This window comes from Paroedura picta, chromosome 3 (assembly GCF_049243985.1).
Source record: "Paroedura picta isolate Pp20150507F chromosome 3, Ppicta_v3.0, whole genome shotgun sequence".
Lineage (NCBI taxonomy): Eukaryota > Metazoa > Chordata > Lepidosauria > Squamata > Gekkonidae > Paroedura > Paroedura picta.
Window position 1 is genome coordinate 81,692,796 of NC_135371.1, and position 20,273 is coordinate 81,713,068.

Here is a 20,273-nt window from a genome sequence, read left to right on the forward strand (position 1 = left end):
GTAAACCGATATTTTGTATTGAGCTCAGAGAATATAGTGAAGCCAATGAAGACCCCCAAGCTGCACTGGTACAGTTGCATTCCTTGCACCTTGGCCCTAGCTGGAAATAGGCTGCTGCTTTAAGGGTGTTATACATTCCTGCAGATAATCAGTGCATATAGAAGGTTGGATTTATATTTGCTTGAATTCAGGTATTTGCTTAGACATGAAGATTTGTGGGTGGCATTAGATCACATTAATTTTCAGTGTAACCTACTTCACAGAGTTGTAAAGATAATGTAGGATAAAACTGCTTATGCTGCCATTTCCTTGAGGAAGGGTGGGATACAAATGTGAGAAGAAAATATGTTGATTTATATTGAGATAAAGTCTATGCATCCGATTTTTAGTTAGTTTAGCTTATATTACGGTCTTTCTATACACCAAGGGCACTTAATGCAGTTCAGAGAAGACTAAAATCTTATAATAATTAAAAAAATCAGACAATAGATACAGTATAATATCTCCCATACAACCAACTAAAATTCATCCTACTTCTGCATATTGGACACTGCTGCTTATTAGCATGATGCATTTATTTATGCCTTCTTTTTATAAAATCAGACATCTCCTTTTAGAAACCCTCTGCCATCAGCAATGTTATGATATGACGATGAAAGACGTAGGACAAAAAACAAACAAACTTTCTGAGCTTGTTATTTTTGGCAGTTCACTGGCATCACATTTACAACATCTTTCTTCAGGGTCTTCTGCCTTCCCTGGATTTCCCCCCTCCCTCTCTCCCCCCTTTTTCCTACCTCTTCACCAGCCATATTAACCCATATATGTTGACAGAATAGACAAGTCAAAGGACAGTCTGTTTCTTTAAAGTCGAGCAGAAGGGCCTAATATCGTGCTGGCACATGTCAGCACCTTCAGCCTTCCAAAAGGCAGAGAGAAATATGAAATATCCTTCCATACTATCAAAGAAAAAGAAAAACCTAGTCCTTCCAGTCCTTTATCTGTGTGCGTTTTTAAGTATAAGATGTCCATGTGGGACTCCATGTGGAGGTTTCCATGTTCATGTTGATCCAGACACTTAACTTACTACAGTTCCCACTCAACTATAGCTTTTGTCTATCAAGGTCCCACGATCCCCAGCATAGTCTTTTTGGTAGTCGAAGGAGACCCTCTTTCCTTTTTCCAACAGCAGCAGAGCTTGTTGATGATAGCCAACAACTGAAATTACAGTTTATGAAGTTTGTGGGTCTAAATGAACATGCTGGCCCCTTGAGATGTCCGTCCCCCCTTTGCAGTTTGCTTAATTCAGCAACCCTAAAGGGAATTTAGTGCATAGTTTTAGTTAGGCATTCCATTTATATCAAGAAGGCTCTTGAAAAAGAAAGAAGCCAAGCACACCACACTGTCATGACATTCCATCAGGTAACGGAATCCAGAGAGCAGTACTGATTGGTTTTCCCAAGCCATGTGATAGCCCCGAACTTTATTCAGCAGCCCTCATATAATGAAAGGCACATTGTTAAATAAGAGCAGGCCGAAGAAACTTTGAGGTGTGTATCCTTAAAGTGAAGCCCTTCCATTCCCAATGCACAGACATCTTGAAATGCTATCATCTGTCTTCATTTGTAGGAAAACATTAATTACCCAAATCCAGCAGCTTAGCTGAGAGGAATGTACAATGCAAATGACAATGGTTTATTACCTTATGCTCTGCCTCACCGGAATGGCAGAACTCACAGCCAGTACTATTATGATGGTGAGAGGAAATAAAAATCATTTCTCTGATTCTTGTTTTCCCCTCTCTCCTTGAACTATACCAAATATTCAATTACTATCTGATTTCCTCATCACATCCAACCCCAGTTTACAATCCTGGGCAGATCTTTTTCCTTGGCTGGGCCCCCTTACCTGAAGGTATGAAGTGGTGTTGCCCGGCTACTCCACACCAGCAGACTCTTCCTTCTCCATCCACCTCAGCCTGCATCTCAGAGCAACTGCATTTCTCTTCTTTCTCCCTCCCTCCTAGCTGCCTAAGCAGGAGCAGAGGAAGGAAGGGTGAAAGGGGGGGGGGAGGGGGAATGTGGAGCTGAAACTTTAATAGCACAGAGCCCCTTTTGTTTCCCAGCATATGGTATATTTCATACATACTGAAGACATTAGCCACCTATATTTTAAAAGAGTTTACTTCAAAAGTATAAATGCAGCCCATGCCCAGTTCTCTGAAAACACACTCTGGGAAGGGCTGGGAGCTTTACAAAATCCAAACACACAAAAGAAAAACAGAAAATGTGAAGATGCTTCGAAAGCCAACCAAGTTCTGTTTTTCATCCCAGTGCTGCATGCGCATGGTTTTGGGAATGATCTGTATACACCAACTCTATTTATTGCTCATCAGGCAGCTGTCTCCATATCAAACACTTTTACTACAGAAGACTGACATTGACAGTGGAGTTTTGGTTTTGCATTGCTTTGTGCTTAAGGGGATAGCCAGGTGCCACTCCCCTCTTCCTTAGCTCTATTGGAGTTAAAGAACTGATTCTACTCTGAGACTATGTATGAATGTTCCAGTCCCTAATGAAATGGGGTGAGATGTCAGAATAATTTTGGACAACACTTTAAACCACATGAGACATGATGCAGTACGATGATAAGGAACTCGCACATCTGGCAATGGTTTAGAAATATTTCAATATTTATCTTGAGTTTCAAACTCTTCCTAAGCTTACCCTGTCTCACTTTCTGGCCAAAGAACCATTTGAAAGAGCCCAGTCTATAGCCACATCTGGCAATTTCCCTCTACAGCTCTGTGAAAGAACAACCGAGATAGAAAACATTACGCATATGCAGTTCTGATGGGACCCATACTTGTTTGCTTGGCTATTTATTCCTGAATCTGGGATCTTTTGTTTTTTTCTTCAGTCTGTAGGAAAATGGAATGTATCTTTTTAGTGGCCATGCTCCTATGCCCTTAATAGCAGCCCCTACACACACACACACAAACACACACACGCTGAGCAGGTGATGTGTTGTTCCCCATTTCCCTATTAATCTCCATGCCAAGTGAAAGTTTGCCTGCTAAATTTCTCACTCACCTGGGTGGAAGCTTTGGAAACAGATGCTATGCTTTTGAAGTACATACTTTGTAACTTGGTCCATATTGTATCACTCAGGAGACGGAGATAATTGTGTGATCACTGGTGGGACCTTTTCACTAGGCAGAGCACTTTTACTAGAAAACTTTGGCTGGTTCTCTAACCCCCAGTCCTTTTGCTTAGGGAAGGGACTGTGACTCAATGGCAGAGCATCAGCTTTGCATACAGAAGGTCCCAAGCTCAATTCCTAGGGCCATTCCGCACGACTTAAATGTAGCAGAAGTCTTACCTTTGGTAAACGCTACAAATACAACGTTCTGCATGACGTCGCACACAATCTGCAACACTCCTGCAACACTCCCGCAGAAAGCGCTTCGTTGTAGCGCTTTTCGGGGAATCGGGAAAAGTGGATTCCCCCTGAAGAAACTGCTACACTTCTGTGTACATGCTGCAACACATCAGCGAAAGACATGTGCGTTCTCAATGTAGCGGTAAAAAGAAAGTCCCTCCCCCGCTCTTGCCCCGAACTTCCGGAGAAGCAATCGCCATTTTTTCCCCCTTAGACCGGAAAAAGCAACGAATGAGCGAGGCTTCTCTGGGTAAAGTCCCTAGACAGAAGTGATTTAAAGTAAAACAAAGCTCCCTAAGTTCCCAAGCACAACACAGCCCCCTGTTCGGCACTGCCCGTAATTTCGGCCACAAATCGCACCCGTGGGGGGGGGGTACTACTTGAGGAGCGTGTAAACGATTAATCGCCAGCTCCTATGCCAGCAAAAAGGTCTTTCCGATGCAATGATTGAACGCATATTCGTTTCAACGGGTGTGTTTGTTTGTTTGTTTTTTAAAGGGAAAGGGGCTTTTCAGGAGCATGAACACAACAGCCCGTTGGCTGTTCTGTTTGATTGACGGCCAGGGGCGGGAAGAGGCGCAGAAAAAAATTGCTTCCTTTGTTACGATTCCAGCGAGACCGGAAACCTGTGGGGAATTAATGAAATGCTACTGGGACTTCTGTATTCCACTAAAAATAAAGGTATGTGGAATGACGAAATTCCACTATTTAATATAGCGTTTCTGCATTCTGTGAACATTTGGCAACATTGGTCCTTGTGCAGAATGGCCCCTAATCAGATTGCGGGTGATGTGAAAGGCCACAGTGTGAGATACTGGGGAGCCTAGGCCAATCAAAGAAGACAACACTGAACTTGATGGACCAATAATCCAATTAGTTATAAAGCAGCTTAATGTGATCATGGGTTTCCATTGTTCATGTCTCAGCTCCAGTCTAAAAATTAGGAAAAATTGTGCCTCAGCTGCATTTCAGTTGCTTCCAGATGCAGTAGACTGCCACAGGACCTTCGTTCTTCCCTTGAATCTGGAGACACCCTGTGGGATGGCAGTGAAGACTGGAATTAAAAGGACTCTGATTGTTCTAGTATATGTATAATAATTTACGTGAAAGAGTATTTTGAGCTTTCTGTAGGGCTATAGCTAATTATGGGCAATAAATCAATCATACAATTGGTGTCCATATGCTGTACATACTAAGCAGAGTGAATGGCAAATTGGTGCTTTGTCCAATGTTTACTCAGTCACAAACTCTGATTTGAAATTTTAAAAGGTGGCCATAAAAAGGCTTTATAGTTCTTCAGAGCTCATAAACCTGAAGTGCCTTGGTCAGGAGTGCAGTGGGGGTGAGCAGGTACTGATTACTCAGGGGCAACAAAGCAAATTTATTACAGATTTGAATAAGTTAAATATTACAGCATTGCTAGCCCAGAGGCCTAGCTCACTGGGTAGTCTTCACAGTTGCAGAAATTAAACAAGGGAGACTTTATAGAGGATGACAGGGAAGATACTGTCACTTGTCTCCCACCTCTTTATGTAGCACTTCATTGTTTTGGCTTCCAGGATATTCTAAGAGTACATAGGCCCTGACATAGGCCCCATTGCCACCAGGACAAAAAAGGGAAAATGGATATATCTGCATTTCCTTGCCCTGGGACAATGGGGGAATGAATCTGGGATGGCTGTCACTTGCTGCTGACATAGAGCAGGACTGGGAATTTGTCCCGCCACCAGATGTGTGGTAAGGTGGGGCAAATTCCCATTGCAGAAATGGTCTGAGTGGGTCTCAAGACCTGGTGAGAGTTGTAGAGGCTGTTTTATTTTTTATATATTTTTTATATTTTTATTGTATATAAAGTGCTTACAGAAAGATGAAAAGAAAAAGAAACAACCAGCTGACAAAATAATTGTTGATACATGTAAGAGTATAGTCTGTTATTATCTTTAAAAGAACATATTCAGTTCCCATTGCATATTAGTCCTAACCTAAAAGTTACTGTTGTCTTTCTTAGCAAAGTAATTGTTAATACATATAAGAATACAATAAGAATACAATCCCAAATAATATATAGTCAGTTCCCAACTTATGTTGGCCCTAACCTAAAAGTTGCTGCTGTCTTTCTTAGGAAAGACCAGATAATTGCTCCACTGTTCGTCACATCCTTCAGGTGGTCGCAAAAGATGGAATTGTGCTCTTTTCCATGATGTATCTGCTGGCAGGTCTGTATTTGTGCTTCTTGATCCACCGAGCTCACCGGCGCCGCCTGAAACTTTTTGGGTAGAGTATTTCTTGCAGCCTTGCTGTCAGGGCCCACAAAGATGTCTCTTGATTGCTTCTTGCGTGCGGTCGCCTTTGAATAGACTCTGTATATTTTGTCAATCCGAATCTCTTCCTCCTCTAAGTAGTCTTCCAGGCTTTCGGTGATTTCCTTCCTTAGGTCTGTTTCCCCAAATTCTTCCAGAATGCCTTTGATTTTTACATTCCTAGCTTTAGATTCTACTTCCAGAGCTTCTGATTTATCTTCTGCCACTCTCTCCCCCTCCTGTTGATTAACTTCCAGACATTGGATTCTCGTTTGGTGTGTTGCCAGCTGCGTTGTGTTTTCATCAGCTATTTTTTTCAAACTGTCGATTCGGAGAGCTCTTTCTTGGTGTCTTGAATTTCCTTTTCAACCTTTTTGACTACTTTCAGTATCTCTGAGTTGCCTTCGCATAACAAACGAAAGAACTGTGCCTTAGTTAGTTTTTCCATAGCTGTAAACAGTCACAGATTACAGACAAGAGGTCTCGCGAGAGTATGGGTGATCAGAAATTATCAGTTTGTCAATCTCCATATTAAGTCAGCATCCCCCACTGAGCTCTCCTTAACAAATCTTTAAACTCTTTCTTTTGTTTGTTTTAACAAGTGTATTTAGCTAGCTTGCCTCCCGTCCTGAAGAAAGGATTCCCTTGTAAATTGGTTAGGGGGGAAGGAGGGGGGCTGGTGCCTGGCTTTAAAGAATAGGAAAGCAAAGAGAGAACTCGCAGTCTTTGTGTTGATTTCATCAGACTTCAGCTCTTGTCAATCTGGAGAAGAATGCAGGGTTTTATGCAGCTGGTCATTTCAAGCTTAGAAAATTATTTACGACAAGGACGCCATCAGGGCCCCGAGCACAGGCAGCGGTGATCCGGAGAACTCAGTCTCTGTGGATCTGTAGGACCCTTAGGATGCCGCTCCCAGTTCCTGGGGTGACCAGCGTGCAAGATTTGCGTATCCCACTCAGGTCTGCCAGGTGCATCTGCTCCTGGCCCTCTGCTTGGCTCGAGAGCTCATCACGGAACGGGCTAGCACAGCCCGATCTTCAGTCGTCTCCCATAGAGGTTGTTTTATGAACTAGGAATTGTGACCACAGTGCTATTAAATTCAACATCCATGTCAATGGAAAGTCACCCCTGAAGTCCAGAATGGATCACAGACTCTGGCAAAAGAAATGTAATTTAAGAATTATGTATGCAAAAAGAATTTGAGGAGTAGGTTGCTGAAGCATCAAGGCAAAAATATTTCCTTAAAGAAGCAGTTGAGCCTTTGGATGAGAAAGGAACAAAGGGATTGCTAAAAGAAGATGGGGAGATGAATTTTTTGCTTCTGTGTTCACTGTGGAAAGTGTAGACATGTATCTATGCCACAATCACTATTTTCAGGAAGAAAGTTTGAAGAACTGAATCAGGGCGGAGAGAACTGACAAAAAGAAAATGTTCTCCCTCCTCAAGGGCTTCTGCTGATCCTGATGGGCAAAAGGAAACACTCCTTTACAAGAAAGGGATTAAAATGTGGAATTCACTACCAGAAGATATAGTGAATATGAGATTTATAAGAGGATACTACAGATTCATGGATAAAGATCTATTAGTACTACTGGCTGTGCTGATTAAAGGAAATCTCCATGTTCAGAGTTATTATTATTATTATTATTATTATTATTTATATTTATATCCCACCACTCCCACGAAGTCTCGTGGCGGCTAACAATAAACATAAAAACCCCAATAAAACCACATAAAACAATTTTAAACAATCAAACACAACCAATCAACTTGAAAAATATTCCAAAACACAGCTGCAAGCATCCAGTTAGAATCATAGAGTTGGAAAGGGCCACACAGGCCATCTAGTCCAACCCCCTGCTCAACGCAGGATCACCCCTAACCATCCTAAAGCATCCAAGAAAAGTGTGTATCCAGCCTTTGCTTGAAGACTGCCAGTGAGGGGGGGGGGGTCACCACCTCCTTAGACAGCCTATCCCTCTGCTGAACTACTCTGACTGTGAAAATTTTTTTCCTGATATCTAGCCTATATCGTTGTACTTGAAGTTTAAACCCATTACTGCGTGTCCTCTCCTCTGCAGCCAACAGAGACAGCATTCTGCCCTCCTCCAAGTGACAACCTTTCAAATACTTAAAGAGGGCTATCATGTCCCCTCTCAACCTCCTTTTCTCCAGGTTGAACATTCCCAAGTCCCTCAACCTATCTTCATAGGGCTTGGTCCCTTGGCCCCAGATCATCCTCATCGCTCTCCTCTGTACCCTTTCAATTTTATCCACGTTCTTCTTGAAGTGAGGCCTCCAGAACTGAACACAGTACTCCAGGTGTGGTCTGACCAGTGCCGTATACAATGGGACTATGACATCTTGTGATTTTGATGTGATGCCCCTGTTGATACAGCCCAAAATTGCATTCGCCTTTTTAACCGCTGCATCACACTGCCTGCTCATGTTTAGTTTACAATCCACAAGTACTCCAAGGTCTCGTTCACACACAGTGTTACCTAGAAGCGTATCCCCCATCCAGTAAGCATGCTTTTCATTTTTCTGACCCAGATGCAGAACTTTACACTTATCTTTATTAAATTGCATCATGTTCTCATTTGCCCATTTTTCCATTGTGTTCAGATCTCGTTGAACTCTGTCTCTATCTTCTGGAGTATTTGCCAATCCTCCCAATTTGGTGTCATCTGCAAACTTGGTGAGTAGTCCCTCCAACCCCTCATCTAGATCATTAATAAATATGTTAAAAATTACCGGGCCGAGCACCGAGCCCTGAGGTACCACGCTACTCACCTCTCTCCAGTCTGATGAAACACCATTGACAACAACTCTTTGAGTGTGGTTCTCTAACCAATTCCCTATCCACCTGACTATCTGAAAATCCTGATTGCAGTCCTTCAACTTATCCATCAGAACATCATGGGGAACCTTGTCAAAAGCTTTACTAAAATCCAAGTAAATGACATCAACCGAATTTCCACGATCCAGCAAACCTATTACTTGGTCAAAAAAGGAAACCAGGTTGGTCTGGCAAGACCTGTTAGAGACCAATCCATGCTGACTTCCTTGGATCACCAAATTTTCCTCCAGATGCTTGCAGATAGCTCCCTTTAATATCTGCTCCATTATCTTCCAGTGCAGCTAAATGCCTCTCGACAACCTCTCTATCCATGTTAACCTGCCACCCAGACACTATCCTTTGGCTACTGCCATCTCTAGATGTGCCTAAACCCTTTGACCTGTGGGAAAAAACAGATGTAAAATAGGCACTAAGCCTTTCTGCTTTCTCTGCATCTTCCGTTAGAGTTTGTCCATCCGCACCCAACAGTAGGCCTATTGCCTCCTTTACTTTACATTTGCTCCTCACATAACTGAAAAATCTTTTCTTGTTACAATGGGCTTCCCTGGCCAATCTTAGCTCACTCTCAGCTTTGGCCTTTCTGATGATTGATCTACAGGGCCTAGTAACCTGTAGATACTCTTCTTTAGAGCTCAGTCCTTCCCTCAATTTCCCAAACATTTTCCTTTTCTTCATTAGTTCCTCTTGAAGTTCTCTGTTCATCCAAATAGGCTTCTTAGAGCTCCTGCAGTGTTTTCGTCTTTCTGGGATGGTCATTGATTGAGCATGCAATACTTCTTGTTTGAGTAGCACCCACCCTTCACATGCTCCCTTCCCTTCCAGCATTCTCGTCCATGGTATGACACTCATCATGCCTCTGAGTTTATTAAAGTTTGCCCTACAAAAATCCAACATCTGTGTATGGCTACAAGCTTCCTTGGCTCCCTATCTCAAAAGGAATTCTATGAGGACATGGTCACTTCCCCCTAGGGTTCCCACCTTCTTCACCTCATCCACCAACTCTTGGCTGTTGGTCAGTATTCATTATGGCTGAACCTCTTGTGGGTTCATCTACCATTTGATAAATGAAATTGTCAGCCAGGCAGGTCAGAAAGTTGCATGACTGAGGACGCCCATGATGACAAGGTCCTGCCGCTTGGATATTTTCTCAAGCTGCTCACAAAGTGCAGCATCCACATCCTCTTGTTGGTCAGGCGGTCGGTAGCAGACACCAACCACCACACTGTTTGTTTTCCCCTCGCTTATTTTCACCCAGATGCTTTCCACTGTAGATATGCTCTCCTTCACTAGAATTTCCTGACAAGTAAGCCCTTTCCTCACATACAGTGCCGCTCCTCCACCTCTTCAATCTATTCTGTTTTTTTTAACAGTTCATATCCATCCACCATTACATTCCAGTCATGAGAATCATTCCACCAAGTTTCTGTGATGCCTACTAGATCATACCTTTCCATCAGCATGAGAAGTTCCAGCTTTTCCTTCTTATTGCCCATGCTTCAGGCGTTAGTATAAAGACATCTGAATCCTTTTACTTTTGGTTCCCTATGAGCTGGCCTTGCCAGTTGGGCTGCCCCCAATCGTTCTCCTTCCTTATACTCACTATGTTGATCGTCTCTTTCCCCTTATGGCTTCAGTTTAAAGCTCTCCTGATGAATCTCCCCAGGTTCCTACCAAACACATTCTTCCCCAGCTTCGATAAGTGCAGTCCATCAGGTGCTAGTAGGCCTTCCTCAAGAAAGCCTATCCCATGGTCCCAGAAACCAAATCTCTCCTGCCGGCACCAACTACGCAGCCAGTGATTCACCTCCATTATCTTCCTCTCCCGACGCATTCCTCTTCCCTTGACAGGCAAGATTGAAGAGAATACCACTTGTGCTCTCATTTGCTTGAGCTTCCTCCCCAGATCTTGGTAGTCTTTTTTAATAGGAGCAATGGTATTCAGGGACATGTCATTCGTTTCCACATGGACCATCACAAATGGGTAGCGATCCGTAGATTTGAGGAGTTTGGGCAGCCGTTTTGAAACATCTTTAATTTTCGCCCTTGGGAAGCAACACACCTCTCAGGTCAGGTGGTCGGGCCCAGCCACATGGCGATCCATTCCTCTTAGCAGGGAGTCTCCAATTACCAGTACTCTACTTTTTTTCTTCTTCTCAACACCATTTCCTTCTATCCCCATGGCCTCTTCACTTTGTCTTACACTTTGTTTTGGGACCTCTTCCCTCGTTGACAATTTCACCTCCTCTGCAAGGGCCTGAAATCTATTCTGGAGCTCCAAAGGCCCCGAGAACCGTCTCGCTCTACGCTGTTGAGTCTTTTTCCTAACAGTCTGCAGAGTCTCCGTAATGAGGTCAATCCCCTTATCCTCTTCAGGATTGGTTGTATCCTCTTTATTCCGAGTTGCGCAGCTCTGGTCTATAAACTCCTCCCCTTTCTTAATTTGGTTCAGAGTAATAATCCTCTCTTCTAAAACCCTAATCCTTTCCTCCAAAAGTCTTACCAGCTTACACTTGGGGCAGATGTAGTCCATCTTGTCTTCAGGGAGGAAGGCAATTATGTCACATTCACTGCAGATGATGGGCTGAGTGTCCAGTTTTTCCATGCTCCAGTTTGTCTACATCCCTCTTTAACTGAGATGCTCCAAACTGAACACAGTACTTCAAGTGAGGCCGAACCAGAGCATAGTAAAGTGGTACCATCACCTCCCGTGATCTCAGCATGATACTCTGTTAGATACAGCCCAAAATCCCATTTGCCTTTTTAGCCACCAAGTCACATTGCTGACTCATGTTCAATGTGTGGTCTACTAAGACTCCTATATCCTTTTCGCATATGCTGCTGCCAAGACAAGTCTCCTCCATCCTGTATTGGTGTATTTGGGTTTTCCTACCTTCTTCCGCACGCTGGCCTCAACCATAAACCTGGTGGAAGAGCTCTGTCTTGCAGGCCCTGCAGAACGCAGAAAGCTCCCACAGAGCCCATAGCTCTTCCGGGAGCTCATTCCACCAGGTGGGGGCCAGGACCGAAATGGCATTGGCCCTGATCGAGGCCAGGCACGCTTCCTGGGGGCCGGGGATGACCAACAAATTTGTACCCGTGGAGCGTAAAGTCCTGCAGGGGGCATAGGGTGAAAGACAGTCCCTCAGATATGTGTGTCCCAGACCGCGGAGGGCCTTAAAGGTAAGAACCAACACCTTAAACCAGATCTGGGTAGCAACTGGTAACCAATGCAGCTGCCTCAGCACAGGCTGGATATGGGCCCTCCAAGATGTCCTAGTGAGGACCCTAGTGGCTGCATTTTGTACCAGCTGTAACTTCTGGATCAAGCTTAAGGGAAGGCCCGCATAGAGCAAGTTACAGAAATCTATTCTGGAGGTGACTGTCACATAGATCACTGTGGCCAGATGTTCAGAGGACAGGTAGGGCGATAGTAGCCGAGCTTGGCGAAAATGGAAAAATGCCTGGCTGGCTACCTTCTTGACCTGAGCTCCAGTGTTAATGAAGCATCAAGGGTCACTCCCAAATTCCTGTCCTGGGACGCGATAGCCAGTTCTGTTCCTGCCAAAGTGGGTAAACACGCTTCCAGTCCTGCCCCCCTACCCCCCAACCACAGGACCTCTGTCTTGGAGAGGTTGAGTTTCAGATGACTCTGCTCAAGCCATCCAGCTATGGCTTCCAAACATCTGGCAAATGGTTCTGGCGGCCATCCATTAGGAGATACAGCTGGGTGTCATCCACATACTGATGACAACCCAAGCCGTAACTCCACACCAGCTGGGCCAGAGGGTGCATAAAGATGTTAAACAAGGTGGGGGAGAGAACCGAGCCCTGCGGAACTCCACATGGGAGCCGCACAGGTCTTGATAACTCCTCCCCCACCGCCACCACCGCCACCCTCTGGGTCCGGTTTTGGAGAAAGGAGCGTATCCAGCACAAGGTTGTGCCCTGTATCCCCATCCCGGTGAGGCGGCTAGCTAGTAGTTCGTGGTCAACCACGTCGAACATGGCTGACAGATCTAACAGAACCAACACGGCTGAGCTGCCCCGATCCAGCTGGCGACAGAGATCATCCATCAGGGCGACCAGCACCGTCTCTACCCCGTGGCCAGATGGAAACCAGACTGGTATGGATCAAGCACCGAAGTTTCCTCCAGGAATGCCAGGAGCTGGTCCACCGCTGCCCTTTCAACTACCTTACCCAGAAACGCCAAATGCGAAACTGGGCGGTAGCTGGGTGGTAGCGGGTCCAGCAATGTTTTTTTCAGGAGAGGACAAACCATGCCCCCCTTAAGCAGCTCCAGAAACTCCCCCGATTGGAGGGAGCAGTTGACAATTTCCATGAGCTGCTCTCCTACCTGAAGGCCCCCTCCTTTGAGGAGCCAAGGCAGACAGGGATCAAGAGGGCAAGTGGTAGCCCTCACCTTCCCTAGCAGCCTGTCCACTTCGGGTAAAGAGAGCTGCCTGATACCATCAAACGTCACCTCCAAAGGTGGCCAACAAGATAGTCAACCCCTTGAATATCAGAGCTAGGAAGCAACATCAAAGAAAGGTCTTAGCCTTTGTGTCCTGTTGCTGAACCTACAAAGAAAATGGTTAGCCACTGATTGATAATGCTGGACCTGATGTGCCAATGGCCTTGATTGAGCATGGCTCTTCTTACGTTCAAATGTTCAAAAGTGTATTCATCCATAATAAAGGCTGGGAGCTGTTTTATGAGATAGCAAGTTTCACTAATTAGTGGATTGCACAAGGTTCACTTCCCCTCTTTCTGTTCTGAATAAAAATCTGTTAAAGTGAGCATGCCTGGTAAAGTTACAAAGTATTTTCATTGTCAAAAAAGGCACACTTTTCAAGGGTAAAAGTCTGACTTATATCCCCCTCCCATCAAAGGGAACTTTGTTTTCATTAGTCTGAGGAAGAGTGCTTGCACTCCAAAGCTCACGCCTTGAATGAATCTTTGTTGGTCTTAAAGGTCCCACTGGACTCGGATTTTATTGTGCTACTTCAGACCAACATGGCTACCCATTTGAATCTGTTTCCATTAGGTTAACAGTGGAGCCGATTCTGCAGGGAGAGGTTCTGTTGGGCAGTTCAGATGCTTGTTCTTGTCTTTTTTCTTTTTTTTTAAACCAACCTTATTTTGCACTGATAAAAGTCTGACTCCAGACCCAGAGACGGGTGATTCCTGCCACTGGTGGTTCCTTCTTAGTCTCCGTTTTAAGGCCCACTAAAACTCAGAAGCAGCGGTTCGCCTCCATTGAACTAGGTTCACTTGGTTCCCACCCCCAATAAAGAAGAAGAAGAAGAGTTGGTTCTTATATGCCACTTTTCCCTACCTGAAGAAGGCTCAAAGCGGCTTACAGTCGCCTTCCCATTCCTCTCCCCACAACAGACACCCTGTGGGGTGGGTGAGGCTGAGAGAGCCCTGATATCACTGTTTGGTCAGAACAGTTTTATCAGTGCTGTGGCGAGCCCAAGGTCACCCAGCTGGTTGCATGTGGGGGAGTGCAGAATTGAACCCGGCATGCCAGATTAGAAGTCCGCACTCCTAACCACTACAGCAAACTGGCTTTCGCCAGCAACATTGCAATGCCCTTGCAGTGGCAAAAGAGAAAAGCTCATTTTGCAGTGGAGAAATTCTCCCCACCCCTTAAAGGGAACTCTGTTTTCATTAGGGTAACAATGGAGTTGATCCTGTAGAGTGTATTCCCCACAGGATCAGCTCCTTCACATTCTCCATTGGAAAGATCAGCTGATTGTTTTTAATGTACTGCTTGGCATGCCTGTATGGTGGTTTTGTTGTTCACTATCCCAAGTTGGCCCTCTGAGAGGGGCAGTATACAAATCAAATTACAATCAAATTACAAACAAACAAACAAACAAACATACATACATACATTCATACATACATACATACAGGCAGATGGCTCAGGGAACTTTGGTGGGGGTGGGAGGGCAGTAGGCAGGGTTAACACAGGATAAACACAAAATGGCAGTGCAGTGGGTAAACAAATTCATCACTTAGAAACTAGGGGTCAAGATCCAAAACATCACTTGGGAATTCATCACTTAGAAACTAGGAGTCAAGATCCAAAACATCACTTGGGAATTAATCACTTAGAAACTAGGAGTCAAGATCCAAAACATCACTTGGGAATTCATCACTTAGAAACTAGGGGTCAAGATCCAAAACATCACTTGGGAATTCATCACTTAGAAACTAGGGGTCAAGATCCAAAACATCACTTGGGAATTCATCACTTAGAAACTAGGGGTCAAGATCCAAAACATCACTTGGGAATTCATCACTTAGAAACTAGGGGTCAAGATCCAAAACATCACTTGGGAATTCATCACTTAGAAACTAGGAGTCAAGATCCAAAACAAGAAATAAATAGCTGAAAGAGAAAATCCAGGGTGAGGGAGTACAGAATTCATATCTACTCCTGAGGCAAAATTTTGTGTGGAAATTTTTGCATTCTTTGTTATTTTGAGAATGGTTTGCTCTTGTGCAGAAATGGTCTTAGAGTACTACCCAGAAATGACATTGCATCTTCCCCAAACTCTACTCTCCCCTTGCACTGCCACTACATTTCCCAACATTAACTGAAGCTGAGTTGGGAACCATAGGCCTGACTCATGCATTTTAACTTGATGTGGTCCATTTGTGACATTTTAGAAATGTATTGGAAACTTTCATTACTTATGAAATTGTATGACTGGGATGGGTTCGTGTCTTGGCATACATTTGTACTGAGCCAGAGAAAGGATCCTTTGGTGCTGATACAAAATACCAAATTTATGCAAATATACAGAAGAGTTTGGGAACAATCACATAGCTCATATATCCTGGGTAACTGATAGCATTATTATGTGATGGTACTTTGAGTTCAGTGAGCTCTAAACCCATGGAAATCGCAAGTTGCAGACCAAATAGGCAATAAATTCACTTTAGATTTCGAAACAGCCACTTCTGAGGGCAAACACATCAATGTTATTGTAGCCAGAGGTATTAAACTCACACCCAAGGTCTAATCCAGGTTCATCATGGTGGCTATTTAACATCTCAAGGAGCTGATATCTAGAAATGTGATTATTAACCAGCCCAAATGCTTTCTTTGTTTCTTGTCTAAATCTGATGATTTTAATAACAGTCTCACTAATGCAAAGCTAAACTTTAAATGTTCTACACATGTTTTGAGTACTGTTGGTCTGGGCACAAACACTTGGCTTCTAGTTCCAATGTGATTTACAAACAAAAAAGAGCTGGGTGGTCTTTGACTTCAGTCTTATTCATGTATACTGCACTGTAATCATGTAGTTTGGGAAGATTGTCAGTCTTTGATTAAGAGAGTCTTCTGGAACTTTAATATTGAATGTTGCTGCAGGCTTACATCCGAGAAGATTGACAAAGTGGGAGTGCAGAACTCTTACAACTCATGGGATACTGTGTTGCAAGTGTAATGCTAATGAGTCCAAACAAGGAAAAGTTAGTTTGTTGCAGCAAGAAACAAATCAAATCTGACTCAAGATTCACAGTATTCAGAAATCACTGAGAGAAATGTCATTCTCTGGTCCTGGGATTCTCTATTACTGACTGTGATAGTCACTGTCTTTTTAATAAAAGAATTTTAAAGGGAGACATCAGCATGAAACTGCTAAAATAGAACTATTTCTTCTGTCCTATCCCCCATTGATGCACGACTTGTCCAGAACATTTTCATGACTAGAAGGCATAAGCACATGGAAAATCCACACATTGTCCAATTCACATGAGATGGCAATTGTGGTTGCTAACTCCTGGTTTGCATCTGTAGCAGAATTGTTACCGATCTTAGCTATATTTGGAACAGAATCACAGAATCATAGAGTTGGAAGGGGCCATACAGGCCATCCACGCAGGATCAGCCCTAAGCATCCAAGAAAAGTGTGTATCCAACCTTTGCTTGAAGACTGCCAGTGAGGGGGAGCTCACCACCTCCTTAGGCAGCCTATTCCACTGCTGAACTACTCTGACTGTGAATTTTTTTCCCCTGATATCTAGCCTATATCGTTGTACTTGAAGTTTAAACCCATTACTGCGTGTCCTCTCCTCTGCAGCCAACGGAAACAGCATCCTGCCCTCCTCCAAGTGACAACCTTTCAAATACTTAAAGAGGGCTATCATGTCCCCTCTCAACTTCCTTTTCTCCAGGCTGAACATTCCCAAGTCCCTCAACCTGTCTTCATAGGGCTTGGTCCCTTGGCCCCAGATCATCCTCATCGCTCTCCTCTGTACCCTTTCAATTTTATCCACGTTCTTCTTGAAGTGAGGCCTCCAGAACTGCACACAGTACTCCAGGTGTGGTCTGACCAGTGCCGTATACAATGGGACTATGACATCTTGTGATTTTGATGTGATGCCCCTGTTGATACAGCCCAAAATGGCATTCACCTTTTTTACCGCTGCATCACACTGCCTGCTCATGTTTAGCTTACAATCCACAAGTACCCCAAGGTCTCGTTCACACACAGGGTGTTTCCGCACAATGACCAATTTTGCCAATTGGTTCCACAAAGTGGAAACACTATTTTAAAAAGTGGAATCTCGGTGTTACGCATACCTGCATTTGTAGTGGAATCCAGTAGCGTTTAATTTGTTCCCCACAGGTTTCCAGTCTCGCAAGAATCGCTAGAAAGGAAGCGATTTTTTCTGTGCTAGGTCCCACCCCTGGCCGTCAATCAAACGAATAGCCAATGGGTGGTTGTTATCATGCTCCGGAAAAGCCCATTTCCCCTTAAGCACATTTTTTAAAACACACACACGCTGCAACGAATATGCGTTGATTCGTTGCAATGGAGGGACTCATCTAGCTGGCTTGTGAGCTGGCGATTCATCATTACCATGCTCCCCTGAGTGAAAAAAAAATCTATCCCCCCGCACGGGCGTGATTTTTGGCCGAAAATAAAGGGAACTTGCAAACAGGGCTGTGTTGTGCTTGGGGACTTAGGGGAGCTTTAAAGCACTTCTGTAGAGGGACTGCCGTAGAAGCCTCGCTGGGTGAATGAAGCCTCGCTGGTGCGTTGCTTTCCTTGCTCGTTCCGAGGAAAAGAAAATGGCGATCGCTTCACTGGAAGTTCAGAGGAGAGAGCCAGGGGGAGGGTCTTTGTTGGAACTGCAACAATGAGAACGCACAGGTCTTTTTCGCTAGTGTTGAAGATTGTTCGTAAGAGTGTAGCGCTTTTCAAAGTGTGAAGCCACTTTTCCCGATTTCCCTAGAAGCGGTACAATGAATCGCTTTTTGCGGAAGTGTTGCAGGAGTATTGCAGATTGTGTGTGACGTCTTGCGAAACTGCAAATTAGTAGCGTTTACAATATGAAAGCCTTCTGCTACATTAAATTCGTGCGGAATGGCCCACAGTGTTACCTAGAAGCATATCCCCCATCCAGTAGGCATGCTTTTCATTTTTCTGACCCAGATGCAGAACTTTAAACTTATTTTTATTAATTTGCATCTTGTTCTCATTTGCCCATTTTTCCATTGTGTTCAGATCTCGTTGAACTCTGTCTCTATCTTCTGGAGTATTTGCCAATCCTCCCAATTTGGTGTCATCTGCAATTTATTAAGGTAGAGCTAAGAATTAATGATGGGGGCCAGTATTTTCAGGGTTTGCACAGAATTAGCTGTGGTAACTCACTACTCCCCTTTTAAATCTTTTCTCCACACATGTGCTGCTGTTAAAGTGTTACAATATTACTGCATGCCTTGCTATTATAGAAATTATTGCCACGTGTTTCTTACAGCACTGTAAAAGCCCTCAGGTAGAACATCAGGAAAATAGCACCTATGAAGCCATGAAGGCAGAGAAATGTCACTGGTGTGAGTAGGACAATTGCAGGGCTGGAAAAAGCAAACCATTCCTTCCAGACGGTGTGCTAATGCTCTTGAACTGCATTCTTTCCAGAAAGATCAGAGCAAAGCAGACGTATGGGGGGGAAAGCTTATTGAGAATGTGGGAAACCTGGAAACAGGGTGATTACAGTACAACATCCTGCGGAAGTTCATGGGGGGGGGGCACTGCAGTTTGTATGCCAAGGTGGGGGGGGGGAACTCCATGCAAAAGCAGCTTGGGTTGGGTTGCCCCATGCATTTTTAGACTGACTCACAAAGAGTTTGTGGCTCTGTAATATTCTTTGTTTCTCTTATATAATGTTTTGACAGATCAGTCAACATTGAACATATCAGCCCAAATTATCAGCATGAAGGAATCACACAGCAGATAAACAATGAAGCTCTGGGCAGAGTTAGATCTTTCCAAGCACATTGATTTTAATGGGAAGGGTGTAAATCTGATCAGGATTGCAGAACAATATACATACAGAAAAAACATTTCATTGAAGAAACACACACAATATTCATTATTTTCAGAGAGATTTTATCAATAACAATGTGGCTTTGTGTGGTTCGTAAGCTGCATTCTTTTAGTTAGCAATGTACAATGTGTATCAGTGTCATCAATCCAGCCTGCTATATAATTGGATTTTGTGGTCTTAAAAGTGTGAGGCACATGAAAACACAGGAAGTTAATACATCCTGCCTAGCCAAGTTTTTCATGTCCCTTGACTGGTTCAGGGAATGCTGTTCTGTCCTACTTATCCACATTGAGGAAACCTAAATTTGCTACTTCTTAAGTTGACTGGCAGTGCTAAGGTACAATGCTTATTTCCCACAGAAACCCAGTGATGTGGGATCACATCTCTGCTCAGATCACAATTTGACTGCAAATTGTGAGCAACTATCTTGAATGTTCAGGACAACTTGCTTTTGATCAGGCATTCATAATAGTTCTTTGCAGATGCATGGACTTACTTTGTTTTCTCAGAGTTGTCTGTGTCCTGCCCTCTCCTACAAGCTATGAGCCTTAGAGTCTGTGTTATGCGTGGACCAATGGTAGCTGGGCACTGCATGCCAGTCCATCATACATAACAGCTGAGCAGCAGAATATACTAAATATTAACTAATGTTTATTACTATTCATGTTTTAAATATTAATTATACACTATTGCACAGGTCCAATACATATTGACACATGGATAAAGTGACTTAATACAAAGGGCCAAATATGTTTCAACCGATCTTGGGGTCTTCCTCAGTGGTCTGATATTTATTTACTTGTTTACTTATATACCGCTCTACCTTGAGGCTCAGGATAGCTTACAAAGAACATAAATTGTATGATAAAATGCAATGTTGTATGATAACAATGTCATTAATGCGGCATCGTCAACACAACCATAAGATAACATATGTGATTATTCACAGAACATTTAATCTCAGCAACGTTACAGTCGCACTCCCGTAAATTGAGTGTATCTGGATGGGAGGGGGTTCTGGGAGCCCAATATGTGTTGCCGCTGACCTCAAATAATGCCTGGTGGAAGAGCTCCGTTTTGCAGGCCCTGCGGAACTGTGGCACCTCGTACAGGGCCTGGGTCTCTTTTGAGTGCTCAGTGCACTGAAACAGTGTTGCAATAAGGACTATAAAGTGGCAAAACAAAGAAAAGGCTCCACTAGTCTGCAGATAACTCTCTTAGTTCCTCATGCAAAATATTTATTTTCCAAAATTCTACCCAGATTATTGCCTATGAATTCTCATATGTCTCGTATAATGTAGTAAACATAGTGTATGAT

The 20,273-nt window shown here is 43.8% G+C and overlaps 1 protein-coding gene and 1 long non-coding RNA gene across 7 annotated transcripts in view; one reads left to right on the forward strand and one right to left on the reverse strand.

Moving 5' to 3' along the window:
- SYNPO (synaptopodin) overlaps positions 1-2,015 on the reverse strand; it is a 151,554-nt gene extending 149,539 nt beyond the window's left edge. Inside the window, exon 1 of one of the 6 annotated variants that reach the window (XM_077326564.1) lies at positions 1,909-2,015. The gene's annotated coding sequence lies outside the window, so the exon portion shown is untranslated. The remainder of the gene's footprint in view (positions 1-1,908) is intronic. The other 5 variants (XM_077326565.1, XM_077326567.1, XM_077326566.1 and 2 more) reach the window with 5 other exon arrangements.
- LOC143832328 (uncharacterized) overlaps positions 1-20,273 on the forward strand; it is a 105,029-nt gene that overhangs the window by 287 nt on the left and 84,469 nt on the right. The gene's annotated exons all lie outside the window — the stretch shown is intronic.